Below are 18,598 nucleotides of genomic sequence, written 5' to 3'. Positions count from 1 at the left end.
TTATTAATTATCTTTTTTTTTTAATTTAATTATCAAATGGCGAAAGGACTAAATTTGTTAAAGAAGGGTGTGATAGAGAGAGAAAAGATCTTTGTTTTTCTAAGTAAGAAGTGTGTTTGAGATAAAATGAGACATCTCCAAGAGGAAGACAGAAACATTTTAGGTTTAATTTTTACCATTAAAAGTTTAGGTTTATTTTTATTCTAAGATGATAATATAAAATATATTTATAAACTTAACTAAAGAACATGAGATAATATAATATATGATAAATCTTTTATTTTATAAAATTTTCATTAAGTTTTGATCGAGATGTGTAATGTCCCAAACAAAAAATTGTGTTAAGTGATATAATTCAGTGAAGAGGATATTAGCATGTTGGGCAACCGAATTTGGGGTTGGGTTGATTTGGAGAAGATTTTATTCCACTAAATTGATTTTATTAAGTGTAATCCTACTAATCAAATGATTAATACAATGATTATAACGCATTCATTTTCCTTCAATAAAAAAATTTGAAACTATTAACAATTAATAAGAATTTACACATAAATTTTAGTTCTATCTATTTTGAGTCTCGGTTCATTTTGGTCCTTATACTTTCAAAATTTTCATTTTGGTCTCTATTTTTGATTCGTTTTAGTCCATATTTGTAAAATTTTAATACAAATTCTACACATAACAAGATTAAAAATAAAATTAAGCGACAAAAATTGTTACCTTTTAAACATACAGGGATCGACATGAATATTAATTTTAATAAGAAGGTCCGGATAAATGTAACACAGAATTCCAGATTGTAGTAAAAAAAAAACGTTGTGGTCTGCGAAGTAGAATAATTAAATACAATAAATTGATTCCCAGATTGGAAAGCAGGATCCATTTTTGCCGTCCCGTTTCTGTATAATGTCAGGCATCGATAAAATTACTGGTATATTTATGGAAGTTGGAATTTGATCTTTAATTTACTCTACTAACATTTTCGATTTCGAGAAATATGTCTGGAGAAATAAAAGTGATTGATAATTGTTTCGATTTTTTATTTTTTATTTTAAAAAACGATTTTTTAAAATTGCGTGGAAATTTTGGAAACAACAAAATTAAATGTCTTATTTCTTCTTTCAGTTTCCAATTTTTTAAAATATAAATAAATGTATTGCTTTATTATTACTTATAAAATTCATAATAAATATTGTAACAAACCTGCCAATTTTTTTAGCAAAAATGGGAGTTTCGGTGCAGCAACATCTTTTTGGTCTTCAAATTACCCTCAGGGCCGTTTGTTTAGTGGGAATCTGAGATTCCTGTGAGACGGACATCTGGATTCACACGTTTGTTTTGTAGTGATGTAAGATATCTGGGTATCTTGAGATGCCCATACGGGAGGCATCTTACGCGTCTTGGATGCCCTTTTGAAATGCGGGTTTCCAAGATTCCCGTGTTGATTGCCCTCCATTTTTTTCTCCATCTATTTTCTTTCATCAATTTTTTTACATTTTTCCTAAAAATTTTCTTTATTTTTATTTTTAAATTTATAATTAAAATAAATTAATATTCTCATCCTCTAATAAATAACTTTATGCAATTAAGTATATTTGTACATTAGATTTACATGTAAAATAAACTACAATTAAATTATATAATATCTCCATTTATTTTTAATATTGTCTAGGAATTACATTATTAATAATATTTATTATCATAAATATATAATTGTAAAGCAAAATTTTTTTTTACCACCAACATATCCATGATATTTTTCCTCTTAAAAAAAATAATATAATGTGATGATAGGATAAATAAATTTTAAACAAGATAACATAAATTATATAATTGTCGTTTTAGAAAACTATTAAAGTTGAAAATGAAACTTACATAAATTAATAGAATTAATTTGTTCTACGAAATAACATATAAAAATACAAATATTAAATTAATTCAAATAAATCTATTATATTAGATGAATTTATAAATTATATGAATATTTGTGAGGCCATTTTAGAACATTCTATCAATTTAATAAAGGATTATAATAAACCCTGCCACACAAACGTGGTTATCCAAATATTCCCCCATATCTTTAAAAATATTCCTACGAAACAAACGTGGTTATTTGAAGATGTCGGACATCTAACATTTCGGGCATCTGAAATTCCGAACATCTCTAGATGCCGATCATCCACATTCCCGAAAAACAAACGGCACCTAAGGACTTTTGGAATGTGTAATGGGAGATTTCCCTTCAATTATTGCCCAAAAAGCTTAATTTAATTTAACTCTATTCCTTTCAACCAAAAAAAAAATGTATTTTCATATAAAAATTTTACTTTCTATATATAACTAAAGTGGTAGAGTACAAAAAGTAATAAATGTTATCAAATAGGTTTTCTTTTTCTTTTTTTTTTATCGTTTTTATTAATAAAAAATCAGAAACAAAACAGTTACCAAATACATTTATATTTTCTTTAATTAAACGAGAAATAAGAAATAGGAAATAGAAAATAAGAAAGAGGAATGTTTCAAACCAGTCCTAATTATCAACATTATTTTGGATTCTTATGGATAGACTCCTTTGCAGTTAAATATGAGTATAACTCAGCAGTTAAAATATCTCGTTCTTTCCCCAAAGATAAAAATTCTTATGGATAGACTCCTTTGCAGTTAAATATGAGTATAACTCAGCAGTTAAAATATCTCGTTCTTTCCCCAAAGATAAAAATTCAATTACATCCCCATCCATTGGTCTATTGAAAGAAGAAAAAAAAACTACCTTTGAAATTCACGACCAATTTTCACTTCTTTCCATCATACTATATATTTTTATAATATTTACTTATCTAAAAATTATGAAGTATATGATCTTTTTTATCAGGGATAAACAAAAAAACTTTAGTCAGTTATAGTTTTAAAAAGTTATTAAACTCTCACTAAAAAAAGCCCTGGTTAAAGTTTAATTAAAAAAATTTAGTAATTAATTAAAAAGATTACTCTAAATAATATTAATTAGATGTATACATTCCACGAGAAATTACATTTTTTTAATATGTTTTTTTGTGTGTGTAGTGTAGTTATTATGATTTAATTTGGTTTCATTTCATTTAGTAGGAGAGATTTCTTTTTTTTTTTTTTTGCTAGATTTACTAAGAGAGAGTTGGGCATTCTTTTTTTTTTTTTTCTAGATTTACTAAGAGAGAGTTGGGCATTCTTTTAGTTTAAAACATTTTAAAAAATATTCTTAGCACACTTTTAATAAAAATAATTTTAATTACATTTATGTGGTTGCTTACATCTCCTTTAAAAATAATTTTAATAATAAATTTATTTGGTTGTACTATATCTATATCTAAAAGTAAAATTACTATGAAATAATTCTCAGTCAATCATTCCAACTCTAAATTGTTTTTTAAAAAGAAAAAAAAACACTAATAATAAGAAATACTAATGATGCAATTTTCATCCAATTTTTTGGTGAATTTTTTTAGTACAATATGTAGGAATAGAGATTTAAACTCACACTTTCTTGGTTGAAAATATATGTCAATTATCATTAATTATGCTTGCTTTAGCAGCTTTTTAGGAGATATTTATTAATGAATAATTTTTTTTTTAATTTACCCAAACATAAAATAAAATAGGAGTTATGTTTAGCAGTTTAGATATTCACATGGAGGAAGATAAGAGAAGACATGTTAAGACTCACATGGAGAGTGATAAAAGATTTGATAAGATGTCTTGAGTTATCATAAATAATAATTAATATTTAGTAGCTCCACGCCCTAGTTTGAGTTGGACAGCAATTTGGTTTAATTAGGTATGTTGGCACACTCAACACTCTTCTATTTTACTACCTAATTCCTATTTATTTTTAGAGCTAATTTAAAATATAAAGATTAATTAATTTAACATAATTAGGACAAAGTTGATTTTTGTATTTATGATATTGTTAACTTTAGACATAAACTGCCAAATCGATTGTAACTCAACTAGTTAAAAGATCTATCTCCAACAAATTGTAGGTTTGAATTCTCACCCGACATGTTTGTACTAAAAAAAACTTTAGGCATAAGCTTCAACAGATTTGTTTTTGAAAGGTTTAAAATTTTCTCCAATAGATATATCGTTCTCTTGTATAGAGACGGTCTTTTTTTTTTTTTTAAATAGATGTGAGATAGACTCCATTTGAGATTGATTTTGAAGGCTTTAGAGTGATTCTCGAAGAATTTTAACCGTTGTTTCTTTTTTAATTTAAATAGAATTACTTTTTTAATTAGGTTGATTTACAAAATTCCGACTCGCTTTTGAAGTTGGGTTTACCTAATATGATGTACTCGCTAACAAACTTTTAAAATTTATTATTTTCTCTATCACACATCAATTTCTTCTACCCTCTTCATCATTTTTCTTTTCTTTGAACTTTTTCGTATTTTTTAAACAATTTGTTCAACACATTTTTTTTTATAACAATTGTTTTTCTTAATCTTTTATCAAAGAACTTAAAATAAACAAATTATAATTTATAATTTATATTATATAAAATTTTAAATAAATATCTTATAAAAACTTTTAAAAATTCAACACCAACACAGCATTATACATAATTAATTTAGTTATTGTAGCTAAATCAACAACTAAATATTAATTTACTAAACACTCAGGCATACTTTTTCATTTTCAAAAAAATTACCAACAATAATTTACTTCACAAAATACCAAAATACCCTAAGTATCAATAAAATGACATTGTTAGTTAGTTTCACCGAAAATGCCTCATACAATTTGAGATAACTGTCCTCATCTATATACTATAGATCACTCTCTTCCTCAACTTTTGCGAGATTTTGTTTGCACACAGCTTTGCAACCCGGTTTAATAGCCCGATTTAATATTTTAAAACACGAGTAACAACAATTATTTAAGTAGCTACATCAAATCCAAACTAAGGTAGATTAATGTGAGAAATAAATATTTGATGAGAGATGGGCAGAAAAAGGCATAATTTGAATAGAGTATTGGATGTTGCAAATCTTGAAGTGGACCTGAGGGTGTCGGAGGTTGCATTAAGGACAGCATGTGGTATATATATAATTGAATTATTATTTGGTTTGGTTGCGTTGGGTATTTATATCATCCTTATAATTAACAACTATGTATTATACACTTGCTAATTAATGAAGTGAAGTGAACACTGCTGGATTTATTGGGTTTCTGTTAGGACTATGCCTAAATCGAAGCTGGAAAATGGATTTGTAGAGCCTAAACACATGTGCCCATTAATGTCTTGACAGCTCTTATCCACCTTACTCATTATTATTGCCCTTCAATTTACTCTCAATATATGCATTTCTTCTCTCAAATGTCAATGAGGAGAATTTTATAATGAGTTAGAATTCATTTCATATCACTTTGCTCTTCTATTTGGCAGATATGTTTGTGGCAATTTTTGGTATAGGTGGGAAGTAGTGGAGGGTGAGGATTGAACTTGGATGTCACTTGGTTAGGACGATCTGTACAAGAGAGACAAGCACTTTGACGCTTAAGTTAGTGGGAGTTTGACCTTTAGTGTAAGACTGAGTTAGATTGTGTACCTGATGCCATAAATTGGGTTCTCTATTTATAGGTTGAGAATTCGAGGGGGCTTTCTGACTATCGGCTGGACTTGTTGGAAAGTTTGTTACCATAGGTCGGCATGTTGGAGTCCGCAAGGTCCGAGTTGGGCTAAACCTTTAACCAAATGGAACTCAGTATCTACCTTTTGACTAAGTGTGTGAAGGTTGGCCATTGGATCACTCTAAGCTTATGTTGTCTTGCCAGCTCCCAACGTTCTCCATGTGGCAAAACTATTTTTATACCCCAACAGGCTAAATTATAAAATAAAAAAAATACCCCTTAACTTTGTCATCTGTTGTTGGGAAAAATATGCCTAATGCGCAATTCACCTAGTCCTCAATAAAAGCAATGCAACAGATTCTAACTAGGATTTTCCCCCTCCCACAGTTATGAGCAAGTCGTAGTCAAACAACACAATAGAGGAATATGAGAGAAATAAAACAACACAAAGATTTATACTAGTTTAGCCCAAGCACGAGCTACATCTAGTATTTCGCGATGTGCGGGTTTTACTATGATTGAGATAATACAATGAGCCTTACAAAACGCTCTATAAAACGTAATTCTCTCTAAATGCCTCAACAATGGCCACATACCTTCTAGGCGCTATAACAATAGGTACTTAGAAATACAAGAGTAAAAAACTCATAATGGACACGAGCACATATTGCCGACGATGCACTACAACCCAAAAGGTCTCGTTCTTCCTCAACACTGCCAAACTGTTGTTGCACCTCTTAATTTTCGCCACTAAACCCTAAACGCTAAAAACAACCCTTTATAATATCACTACATTGCCATGGTGCTTTAGACGTAAAACTGCGTCATGCGCGCACCTGTGCAGCGTCGCGGCACTATGTTGTAGCCGCGGTGCTGCCTCCTCTACCAAGATGGCCTGCTACAGCCCGCTTCAGACTTTTTTTCATTCTTGATTCGTCTCAACTCCATTTTGGCTCCACATTCCCAACAATCTCCCACTTGGAGACAAAACGCAATCTGCCTCCCATTGTAACAATAGTGTCGATTTTCATGGCAAACCACCAACGTTCCACTCCCACTGCAACAACAACTTCTAATCATTTTCTTGACAACAACCAAAGTTCCATATATGCTTGCCCTGAGACTGCGTTGTAGGATCGATATGGCAACACTAGAGGGGGGTAAATAGGGTTGCTAACGAACTTGTAGATTTGAAAAAAATAAATTTAAGAATAACAAAAAATCAAATGAAAATTTAAATGCATAAACTAAAGGGTAGACAGAGAGATGACACCATGAATTTTTATAGTGGTTCGGTAATCTCTACTTCATTTCTTAGGTATTTTACTGCAACGACTCTCTTGCAGGTGAGAACCAAACCGATCGACCCTTTTTGTGTCCTAGGCTAAAGAGAAACCCACGATCATTTTTACTGGTTTAGGATCCAACCAATTGTGTTTTCTCACAACGTGTGCCCACACCTTAATACAAAACCCAAAATATGAAATAAGCAATAAAAATAAAATACCTCGCTAAGGTAGATTTACAAATTTCGCACTAAAGTAATAGCTAAAAAAGCTAGACTCTAATGTATCTGTCACAAATAAATATGGACAAATTTTTGTGTGGAGAGAACCAAATTTGAGAGCACAATAACTTGAAGGGAGAAGATGTTTGCTTTGATAATTGGTGTATGAAGAAAGGTGAATTTGCACTACAACAAAGTTGAGCTGTTTCGACCAACTATGACCAACTATTATCGAAGGTTATTGAAACCCTTTGAAAAACAGTACATTTATCAACAAGTTTTAAAGTATTTGAAAAATATATGATTTTTTATCAAAGGTTTTTAGAAAACATTCGAAAATTGTGCCTTTTATTATCAAAGGTTATTAAAAACCTTAGAAAAAGATACACATTTATCAACAAATTTACAAACCTTTAGAAATTGTTTTATCTTTTACCAAAAGTATATTGAAGACATTCGAAAATTATTATTTCATCAAAGGTTATTCAAAACATTTGAAAAACAATACATTTATTAACAAATATTTAAACAACCTTTGAAAATTATGCAACCTTTTATAAAAAATTATTTAAAACCGTTGAAAAAGATACACATTTATCATTTTAAACAACCTTTGAAAATTATGCAACCTTTTATAAAAAATTATTTAAAACCGTTGAAAAAGATACACATTTATCAATAAGTTTCACAAACCTTTGGAAATTGTGTTTTGAAAACCTTTATAAAATATTTTTATTAATTTCTTTTTATCGAAGGTAACAAAAACCTTAGAACAATATTGAAAACATATTTAAAAATTTATTCCAAATTATTTATTTAGATTTTAATCGAAGGTTTTTAAAACTTTCGAAAAAGATAAGCTTTTATTGAAGGTTATTGAAAACCGTCAAATAAGATCTATAATATTATATTATTATTAAGAATAATATCATTTACTTTAATTAAATAAGTTACGTTTCAACAGACTGAAACGTAAACCCAGACCTAATTCGTACTTTCTGTTGCATTTGCCGTTGAGCCACCGCACCCTACATCATCCCGTCCAGCCGCCACTGTTCGTTTGGTTTTTGAAAATTTTATGGATGATCGCTGGTGGTTTATGGAAATTGTTCGTTCTTCTTGCTTGTTCTAATTTGGATTCAACCGGAAGTTTTATGGAAATCGTTGTTGGATCATGGAAATCGTTCTCTACGATTCATTCCTGTTTGGTTGAGAAACATTTCTCTCTCTTTTGCTCGCGCTGAGGAGCAGAAGGTTTGTCTATTCGCTCTTAATCGAACTTAGTCCAACGAATTTGCATCCATATTCTTCGTCTATTATCGTTTTTTTTCATTTACTCTTATGTTGTACCACTCAAAATTAGTCCAACGAATTATGGTTCGAGCTTTCGCCCTTATTGGGGATATTTAATTGCTGGAGAATGTGAAGTATTCGGGAGATACAATCTTTAACTTGGTGCAAACCATTCTTGTGAGTAGATTGCCATCGCAATTCCCACAATCTGGCAAGTAGGGACAGCCTCTCCATGCTCTATCATCAATAGATTCAACACAAATGTTAATTTCTATTCACAATATCAGTTTCCAACACTAATAGCCTTTTATGGATAAACTTTCCATTATATTATGATCTTTCCCCTATTTTTTATTTTGTTTCAGTCATTATGAGTCAAATAAGTGTATTACCATAATCTAGATATAAACTAGTTTGGTATTGCAGCTTAATGATCATGACTTGTGCTTGTGAATGGAATTAGAGATGCTTAATTTAAATGATATATGGGCTTGTTGGGTAGACTTGTATTTTAGTTTAAACGGACATTGTAAAGACTTTGACCTTCATTCTCAGTTTGTAATAATGTGAATTCATAATAACTTAATTCAGAGATTTACTTGCCTTTCAGGAGTACTTGATAAAGAGGTTTATCTATTTTTGGTACTTTAAAATTATATGTTATTAGGCAAGATGTCACTGAGACTGCTTGATGTGATCATAATTGGCTTCAAGTCATTGGAACTAAGTTGAGCCAAGATGAGAGCATCACCGCACACTCAAACGCAACAAGCGCATACAAACCTCGCATGGATACGCCCTTCGCGGGCGCGCCTACGCTCCGCACACATTCGTGCCCTTGCACGCCTAACCAGACGCAGGAGGCGCATGCCCCACCGCACGCGCATCTCTGCCGCATGACTACGCCACCAGCGGTGGACTAACCTCACAAGACACTGTCTCACGCGCGCCCGCCAGCGTCCAGTCCGAGCACGCCTTCGCCCGCGCCCTCACCTATTGACAGCGCCCACGCGTGCCCTAGCCATGCCAGTGCCTGTGCGCCCCTACCGTGCTAACCTTATAATAGGCAAGTGCCCCCACCAGCACACGTGTACGCCTGATGCCAGCGCTGCCTGCCGCCCACGTCGAATGATCTTGCCGCACGTCCCCGGCGCCCCTGTCCGCATTCAAGCATACAACAAGTTTTCCAAAATGTCTTCAAACGTTTTCCAAATCTTTTTTCTCTAACCCCGTTTTCTAGAGAACGGGGGTGGAGGTTGCGATATATAGCCGTGGTGCCGCCGACTATCTGATTCTCGTTGGCTGATTTGCTCGTGGGCAAGAGCAAGTGCCGCACAATCGCTTCGTGAGTTCTTTGGAAAGTGCGATTGTGACACCACACACACCATGTCAATGCCGCCTTCGCCCAACGCCAACTTCCTTGCGTGCGCACCACAACTCCATGGGCTCCCACCACTTGATGTTGCCACCCTTCATGGGTGCCCCCAACTTGCTTTGCCACCCATTCCATATCTTTTAAGAAAAAGATTTCGGATTATTTTTAGTGGATTTGTTTAGGATTTTATCTTTGATTTATTTGTTTTATTTATCATTTTTAAAATTCAAATTTAGGCAAGTTTTTTACATTTTAAGAATTTATCATTTTTAATTTTCTTTTTAATTTTGTTATTTTCCTTAAAAGGTCATGAGCCTTAGCCTATAAATAGGCTGGTACCCCCTCATTGTAAAACACCTTAGACTTTTCGTGTTTTAACCCTCAGAGCATGCTTGTTTGATTGGTCATCAAACTCGTGGAGTGTTTTCGGCCTTGAGCATAGTGAGTATTCAATCTGCTCAAGGTAACGACTGCAAAGATAATCCCTCTAACCTTGACCTTTCGGGTTGAACCATCTCTACGATTGGATTCAAGTGACTTGTGGATCGAGTAGCTCAATACGCTTGGGTTGTCGCGTATTATTTGGTATCAGAGCTTAGGCTTTAGACCGAGATATATGTTTATTTTCTGTCTTTAAATTCTTGTCATTGTCTTTACATTCCTTTATTCAAAAATCTTACAAAAAAATTCCATTGTTCTTGTCTTCCGCGTGCCATTCCATCTATCTATCTTGCAAGAGAATTTTTTATTTTGAAAATTTCTTTAAAGTGTCCAAAACTTGTTTGTTTGTGTTCTGCACCTGAAAAGTTTTCCAACAAACCAAGTCTCACTTTAATCCGAGCCCTATAGCCAAAGTTATCAACTTTTCTTGGAACCCCAGAAATTGAGAGAAACCTGCAGAGAGCACAAAACCAGCGCCAACTTTAAAAATCCATAACTTTTTGCTCAGAGTCCAAATTGAGTGAAACCAGTGCCATTCTAAAGATCTATGTGTTAGCTTTTCATAGAGTACAGAATCGATAATTTTCGATAAGTGGTTTCAAAGTTATCGCTTTTTTGAAAACACTGCACATTTTGGAAATCTTGCAGCCGCCGAAGAAACAGTGTCCCAACTTCAACGATTGATATCTTGCCAACTTTTTTACTGAATATAGTCAAATCAAGTACTAAATTAAAGGTCTTTGAAAGAGCTTTCCAGGAACATATAGATTGTCGCCAACAAAGGTCTGTAGCCGAAGTTATCGACCAAAGAAGAGAAGGTGTCCAAGCAAAAAACTTTCCATATTTGAAGCTAGACGTTTTTTGGAAAAATTATTTGGACTATCAAATCTTGTCCAAATGTATTTCATTTTGACAAATAATTCTAACACTAATTATACATTGATTTAAAATTATTGTTGGATTACTTTGACCTAATTGGAGAGCCCAAAAGAAGGAGGACAGCCGCCACCTCCACTGGACCACCCGAAAGAGTCCATTGTGCAACCCCAGAATTTTCTCTGAGAGAGCAGCCCTCTCCAACGAAATCCAAACCTTTTGGCAGCCTATACACTCTAAGTACACTTGTTGTGCTAACATTTACCACTGGTTGGAGCCCCATCCAAATTGTATACATCACACACCCCTCGCCCAAAGCTACCCCATTTACCGCAAAGTCCACTGTTTTGTTGGTAATTTTACTTTTGTGTGTGTTTGCACTACAAATATGATTTTGTACATCTTTTTAGTTTATTTTTTATTTCATTGATTTTGTTTTCATATTTCTTTCTTTTTTTAACTTTAACTTCAATTTGCATATTGTAGTTGAGTCTTTTGAACCAAGAGCATTAGACTTAAGGTTGTCTTTATCCATCTTGTTTATATCTAGCCTTATACTTCATAATATCATTTAGAATCATTTATAACTATCATTTGGTATTCTTTTTAGTCTTGTCTTTGGTGTCTTCTATACCATTGATCCCTAGTAAAAAAAAAAAAAAAAGAAGGATATTTTTGCAAGTTGCTTGTAGACTTATACTCACTTGTTCTAAGACCGATTCGCCATGAGCATTCAAGTGAGCATCTCCAAAAGGTATCCACACCAATATCCACCCTACCAAAGGAGAGAAGCCGAGAGGTTAAGTAAGGGAGTAAGAATAATTTTTCCTTGTTTATACTAACCTTTACTTGTGTAGTTATGGAGCAACAAAGAAAATCTCACAAACCTCAAGGAGAAGGAACAAGTCCACGATGCGAGAATTATAATAACCATATCTTTAATGTAACTCATCAAATGAGTGAAGATCACCATACTAGTGGCTACCTTGGACACACAACTCCTAAACTTCCTAAGTTCCATGGAAGTACAAAGCAACAAGAATATCTTCATTGGGAGGACCAAATCGAGAGCATCTTTGCAAAACACCATTGGAGTAAAAGCATCAAGAAAAATCTTATTACTACTTGTTTTAAAGATTATGCTATAACATGGTGGGATGCTTTGTTTTTTAATAGGAAAAAGAATCTAGAAAGTCGAATCACCTCATGGAGAGAACTCAAGCCATTAATGAGGAGATAATTTGTTCCTAAGTCATTAGTCAAGTTGAAAAACTTGAGACAAAGGGACAAAAGTGTTGAAGCTTACTACGACGAGATGTGCTCATTGCTTGAGGAGCTTAACATATATGAAGATGAGGAAACCAACATGGATCGATTCTTCAATGGACTCAATGGAGAGATTGCCAAGGTGATTGTGGAAAAAGAAGAAATTCGACCTTGTACTAGGTTGGAAGAAATGTTGCACCTTGCCAAAAGAGTCGAGAGAAGGCATCAAAGAGAATCATCGAGGTATGTTGACCCTAAACCTATTCCTCGTGTAATTCCAAATTTTGGAAAGGTTAGTGTACCTACTTTAGTCCCAATGGTAGAAATTAATGAGCATGATATACTTTGTGAAACTATGTATGGAATGCCTACTACTAGTACTAGAGAAGTATTGCATGACTTAAATTCTATTGATAAGGAAGAAAGTAAGATGATTGATGAGATGCTTTGTGATAATATGCATGTTGATCCTATTTCATTAGATTGCAAAGTATTACATGATTCTATGCCTATTGTTGAAAAGGTAAGTGGTTTAGTTGAATATAAAATAACTTGTGAATCTAAACATGAAATTCCTAATCCCATAGATTACAAGTTGTTGCATGACATCTTACCTATTATTGAGGAACAGTGTGGTGAGAAAGAAGAAGACATGTTGTGTGAAACCATGCATGAAGTTTATATTCCCATTAGTAACAAAGTAGTACATGAAGTAAATGAGAATGAGAGTAGTATGGTAGAAAAAGTGATACTTAGTGATTCTATGCACAACATTTTTAATTGCTTAGATCACAAAGATTCTTTTGATTGTGAAATACCTACTTTTGGTTTGGGTATGGTCTAACAATCGAGTTTTTTGCAGACCACTCCCATTTTCTATCGGTGATTGGGCAGCTGAAAGAAATTGCTAATAAGGCAAAACAGGAGGCTAATCAAGATGAGTTGACTGAAAATACTAGGGATGAGGAACTGCCAGAGTTGTCTCCTGAAAATACGTATGTTTGCTTTCTCTAGTCTTAAGCTTTTGGGTTGATTTATGATTTAATATCTATAAGATGCAACTGTGTTATATGATGTGTAAGCCGGTCTGTTTGGGTCGATTTTTAGCAAAAATTGATGCGAAACCATTGAACAAAAGCTGAGAATATCTATCCAAGCTGAACCATCAAACTATTTTGTGCTTTTATATTTTGAGGTACGAAATTCTCTCCATATCAACCATGATCGAATTTATCTTCAATCTAACTCTTCCGGTTGGTACTTAAATTTCAATGATCGCTATATTCTTGACAGAAGATTCATGCCTTGAAGTTTAACAGAGATAAAATTAAACAATAGAAGTTCCCACTACAAGTGAGATATGATCACTATGTTATATATTTTCAATTAATTTCTTTGTTACTTGGCTGCTGTAATGTTGTTTTGGCGGAGTACTCTATACTTCGAGCTTCTTAATTAGAAAGTTTAATGCAGTTGTTTTTTGTTAAACCTAGAAGGTTAGTGTTCAAAATTGTTAGTCGCATTGTAAGGCCAGAACGAACCCATAATGTATAGGCTCATTAACATTAAAGAAAAATAAAAGGTTCTAGTACTTGATTCTGAAATGAAATGCATTGTTTTCATTTTCCTGTGTGTGCTCTTTGTTGATGGAATTTTGTTTCCTTTCCTCTTGTATCTAGGGATTTTTGCTACAACTACAACAAATAGATCTTTTTGAGGATAAATTGTCAATAGAGATCTCATTCAAATCACATACAAAATTGAAAAGCTTGAGATAACTTCTTGTATTTGTTCCCTCTCTCTCCCTCTCTTTGTTGTGGGTTGCAATTCTAGTATGAACACTGGCATTAATTTGAAAGCTTTGTTTGGAAGAACAAGTAGGTATCGGGGGTTGAGGAACATTAACATTTGAATAGAAATAGCCACCAGATTTTGAATGCTTTTGAATGAAAAAGTCTTCGAAATTAGTTCACTTCTCTTTGTATCAATAAAGTGTTTGTGTATTGTTATTGTACTTGTAGCCATTTTGACTGATCTGATTTTGGAATTTTTATGTATTTGGTTTAAGTAATATGAGATCATAATTCTCATTCTACCAACTGAACATGAAACTGGCTTCACTATAAAGCAATCCTACATAAAGTTTCATTATATACGCTTTTATGCTCTCATTTGTTTCATTTTGTCTCATTTGTGAGTATATATATATATTATTCTTTACTAGAGCTAATACTGAGGGTAACCTTATTTTAAGGGTTACGTAAATTTGATTTTTTTTAATCACTTACCTCTTAGATTTGGAAATTATCCTTGAGCAAATTATAGGTACAATAGTGAAATTATTAAAGACATAGGAGCTAAGTTGAAATTTCAAGGCTGTCTCAAATCAATGGATTTCAATTTCAATGCTTTTGATAAGAATGAGTGAAATCCTAAGATGTTTGATCTCTTTTTGGTCTTGTCACTGAATAGCTGAGTTAGCTCTTTTTATGCTATGTTTTGTGTGATATTAATTTCTATTTACTTAATTTATTTTTTAGCTTAAGATCTATTTTTGTTTTCTAGGTAGTCGTTTACTTTAACATAGAAGCGTGTCACATTATTCTTATCACAAGCTCATTGTATAACATGGATAAAAGTTGGATGGAAATTGGAAATCGAGCATTGCAAGAATATAGAAATGAAGTAAGAAGCTTTACAGATTTTGCATTTATGCATACGACATCCAATTAGATTTCTTGTCCATGTAAGAGATGCAATAATGCAATACTTAAAACTCGTGAGGATGTTGAAGCAGATTTGTTAATGTTTGGGATAGTTCTAAGTTACACTCGATGGACAACGCATGGTGAAGAAAATTTATCATAAGGATTAGGAGAAAATGATAATGGCTCTGGTGAAGAAGATATTTTTTAGATATTAGAGAATCACTTTGGTGTTTTTAACACCAATAATTGGACCGAGAAAGGAGAATCAAGTAAATATAGTTATAATGAAGAACAAATGAAGAAGCTTCTAAGTTTTATAGGTTGTTAAATGATGCAGAAAAGAAACTTTATCCTGGGTGTAAGAGATATTATAAGTTGTCTTTCATTATGAAATTGTTTCACCTAAAGTGTCTTGGAAATTGGAGTAATAAATCATTTACTTTATTACTCAACTTATTAAAAGATGTATTTCCATGAGGCACTAATCTACCTAATAATTACTATGAGACAAGAAAGATCATTAGGGACCTAGGACTTATGTACTCTAAGAAAGATGCATGCTTGAACAATTGCATGCTATATTAGAAGGAAAATGCAAGATACAGTTCACTCAACGATTGCCTTTGGGTTCCGAACTCCATATGGGGAAGGATCGTTATTGTTTGCAAGGATAATTCAGAAGAATATGTGAGTGATTCATATACAACATCTCTTTCTTTTATCAATGGTTCTACCAATTTATATGTTTCCACAAATAATTGAAATTCAATTTCTTGATCTGTCGCAGGCAGATCAATGTTCAGTTTGTGAAGAATCTTAGATAGAAGCTAGAAAAAACCTCTAAGAAGAAGAAGGTTCAAAAGTTCTTATTAAAAAACAAGAAGAAGGTTCCACAAAAGATTTTGAGATATTTTCCTCTAACTCCAAGATTAAAAATATTATATATGTCAAGAAAGACAACATCAAGTATGACATGACATTTTAGTGGACAGGTAGATGATGGAGTTTTTAAGCATCCTGCTGATTTTATAGCCTGAAAAACACTTGATGAATCATATAGTTTATTTGCTACAGAGCCTCGGAATGTTTGACTTGGTTTGGCCAGTGATGGATTTAATCCATTTGGAAATATGAGTCTCTATTATAGTGTATAGCCTGTCATTCTTACTCCGTATAATTTGCCACCATAGATGTGTATGAAAGAGCCTTATTTCATACTATCATTACTCATTCCTGGACCTAAAGGTGCTGGTAATGACATTGATATCTTTTTACAACCATTACTCATTCATGCTATCTATAAGTCTCTCTTATAGTGTATCGACCTCATGAAATTAGATTTGAAGTATCATGGAGGAACAAAAGACCAATTGGAGATAATGCTGATATTTTCAAAAGCCAATGCACTATTTGGCTCAACAAGTCAACTTTACACCTCTACAAGTGAAAAGTTGGAGAGATATTGACCTGACAAGAAAAAGAAAACTATTTGAGCTTACATTAGTATGTGATATAAAAACTTAATATTTATTTTATTTACTTATTACTTGCTTTAATTGCCATTGTTTTTTTCCACGTAGGAGCGATTTAAAGTCGAAAGCCATGAGACTTCTGTTTTACATCAACTTAATCGATCTTATAATAATTGGAGAGATAGCTTGAAGAAAAAATGGTTGTACAAATACGATACAATTGCACAAGCTTTGACTAATTTTCCACAAGAAATTACAAGAGAAGATGCAGAATATCTTGCAAACTTGTGGAAGCAACTGAATATCAAGTTATATTCTAAAACTTGTTTTCTTGTACATATAACAAAAATATGTTTATCTCTTTAAATGGTAATCATTTTCATTTTTTATTTTTGAAATGTAGTAGATGTGTGAAAGGAACAAAGTGAACCGTTCTAAATTGAACGTATATCACACATGCGGTTCACAAAGTATACAACAAAGGGTTAATAAAGAGGTAAATGAATAATCACATAAACTTCTTTTAATCTAGTACAATCATCTAATATGTATTTTTCATTTAAATAGGTTGTGACACTAATAATGAACATGCATAAGAATTTGGGAGATAACTCATTTGAGAAACGATGGGATGATGGTGAATGAAACTACATAAGAAAAATTGGTAAGTACATTATATGAGTTTATATTTCATAAGTTAAAATGATTCTTGTCTTGTGTAGCAATTAGTTAACCTGGTTTTTTGGTAAAAGATGATTAATGTTGAGTTATAATTGTATATTCGGCTCATATTCTGCTGCTTGCCTTCTAAACTTGATTTTTGGATTTGAGTAGATGTGGTGCATTGTGGGACTGTGTTAAATATGGTGTATTGTGCATTAAAGTTAGAGTTATTTGTTTGTGTGGTACAACTTAGAAGTGAGGTGTGAAGTGATAATGAAATAATTGGGAGTGGAAGCATAGTAGGAGGATAGTAATAACAACCATATGTGTGTTACTGTTAAGTAAAGTAAAGAGGAATAATAAATAATTAATTTCAGGGTCGTCCCGAGAAATCAGATAGAATGACAGGGTTGATGCGAATGATGGTGGATTGAATGAATGTGTTAGGCTTGGGTGGCAACAAGGGGTGCAACGCTAGTTTTATCTTTGGAGGTTAGAGTGAGATCTAATTTAAGGGGGGCCCTCCTTGATTTGATCCTTGTGTTATCTTTTGTGTTCTTGATATCTTTTAAATGTTTAAAACCAATTTGAAATCTCTTGCAAACCATTCGTTGCAATTTGATATTTCTTGAGCAATATTTGAGATGATCTTCTTTGATATTTGTTTTGCAATTTTTACTCGGTATTACTTTCATGTTACTAGTAAATGTCTTATTTTCGTCTTTAAACTTTTTATTTATATCTTTAGTCAGAACTCAAATCATATGCCTCTTAAGTGACTGATAGTACACTTGACATGAACAATGACGAGATTTTTGTGCAAGTCTTTGGACTAGAGAAACATGGGTGTGTTCGAGGTTATGGAGTTGGTGTTACTCCTTCTAAGTTGTTTAGATCATCTTTCAAAGTTCATGATTTTGAGCGACGCCTTAACGAGTCAGAACAACGTTTTCAAGAATTTGAACGGTAAAGAAAAATTGAGGTACAAGGACTCAAAGATCAAATTATTGAATTTGAAAATCGTTTTGAGCATCGATTTCAAGCAATGATGGTTTAGATGATGCGAAAAACATCATAATGTAGGGGTTAGAAAATTTTTTTGTTTTAGGTATTTGAAGTATTTGTATTATTTGGATTAGTTTTAGAAATATCGTGACTACTTGTTGATTGTTTTTGCAGTAACTATTGGTTATAGTAAATAATATTTTACTTCTGTTGAATATAGTTTTGAAATTATAAATTTTAACTAGGAAAAGTAATTTCATTTTTCCAAACAAATAATATTAAATTAATATTAATTTCAAATGCTATTATTCTATTTGATTTTTTTTTGAAGGATTTACAATTGTCAATAAAGAACTTTTTTTGAAGGTTTAAAGATGGTTGGAGA

At 32.4% G+C, this 18,598-nt stretch overlaps 2 long non-coding RNA genes across 10 annotated transcripts; both read left to right on the top strand.

Annotated features, from left to right (window-relative positions):
* Positions 1-8,078: 8,078 nt before the first annotated feature.
* Positions 8,079-8,735, top strand: LOC148211279 (uncharacterized). Its single transcript, XR_015791035.1, has 2 exons — positions 8,079-8,368; positions 8,478-8,735. It is a non-coding gene; the product is annotated as an uncharacterized LOC148211279 (long non-coding RNA).
* An 818-nt stretch (positions 8,736-9,553) lies between these two features.
* On the top strand, positions 9,554-18,311 carry LOC111020129 (uncharacterized). 9 transcript variants are annotated; one of them, XR_015791034.1, is made up of 9 exons: positions 9,554-12,608; positions 13,228-13,360; positions 13,473-13,560; positions 13,662-13,718; positions 16,412-16,576; positions 16,654-16,853; positions 16,952-17,041; positions 17,113-17,209; positions 17,586-18,310. It is a non-coding gene; the product is annotated as an uncharacterized LOC111020129 (long non-coding RNA). The 9 variants fall into 9 exon arrangements; XR_015791033.1 differs by having other exon boundaries at positions 13,659-13,718; XR_015791029.1 differs by having other exon boundaries at positions 13,662-16,576; positions 17,586-18,311.
* The last annotated feature ends 287 nt before the right edge of the window (positions 18,312-18,598 follow it).

This window comes from Momordica charantia (assembly GCF_013281855.1).
Source record: "Momordica charantia cultivar OHB3-1 chromosome 5 unlocalized genomic scaffold, Mcharantia_2.0 BLBB01000005.1, whole genome shotgun sequence".
Taxonomy (NCBI): Eukaryota; Viridiplantae; Streptophyta; class Magnoliopsida; order Cucurbitales; family Cucurbitaceae; genus Momordica; species Momordica charantia.
The sequence above is the reverse complement of the archived record's forward strand: the minus strand, read 5'-3'. Positions and strand labels throughout refer to the sequence as shown.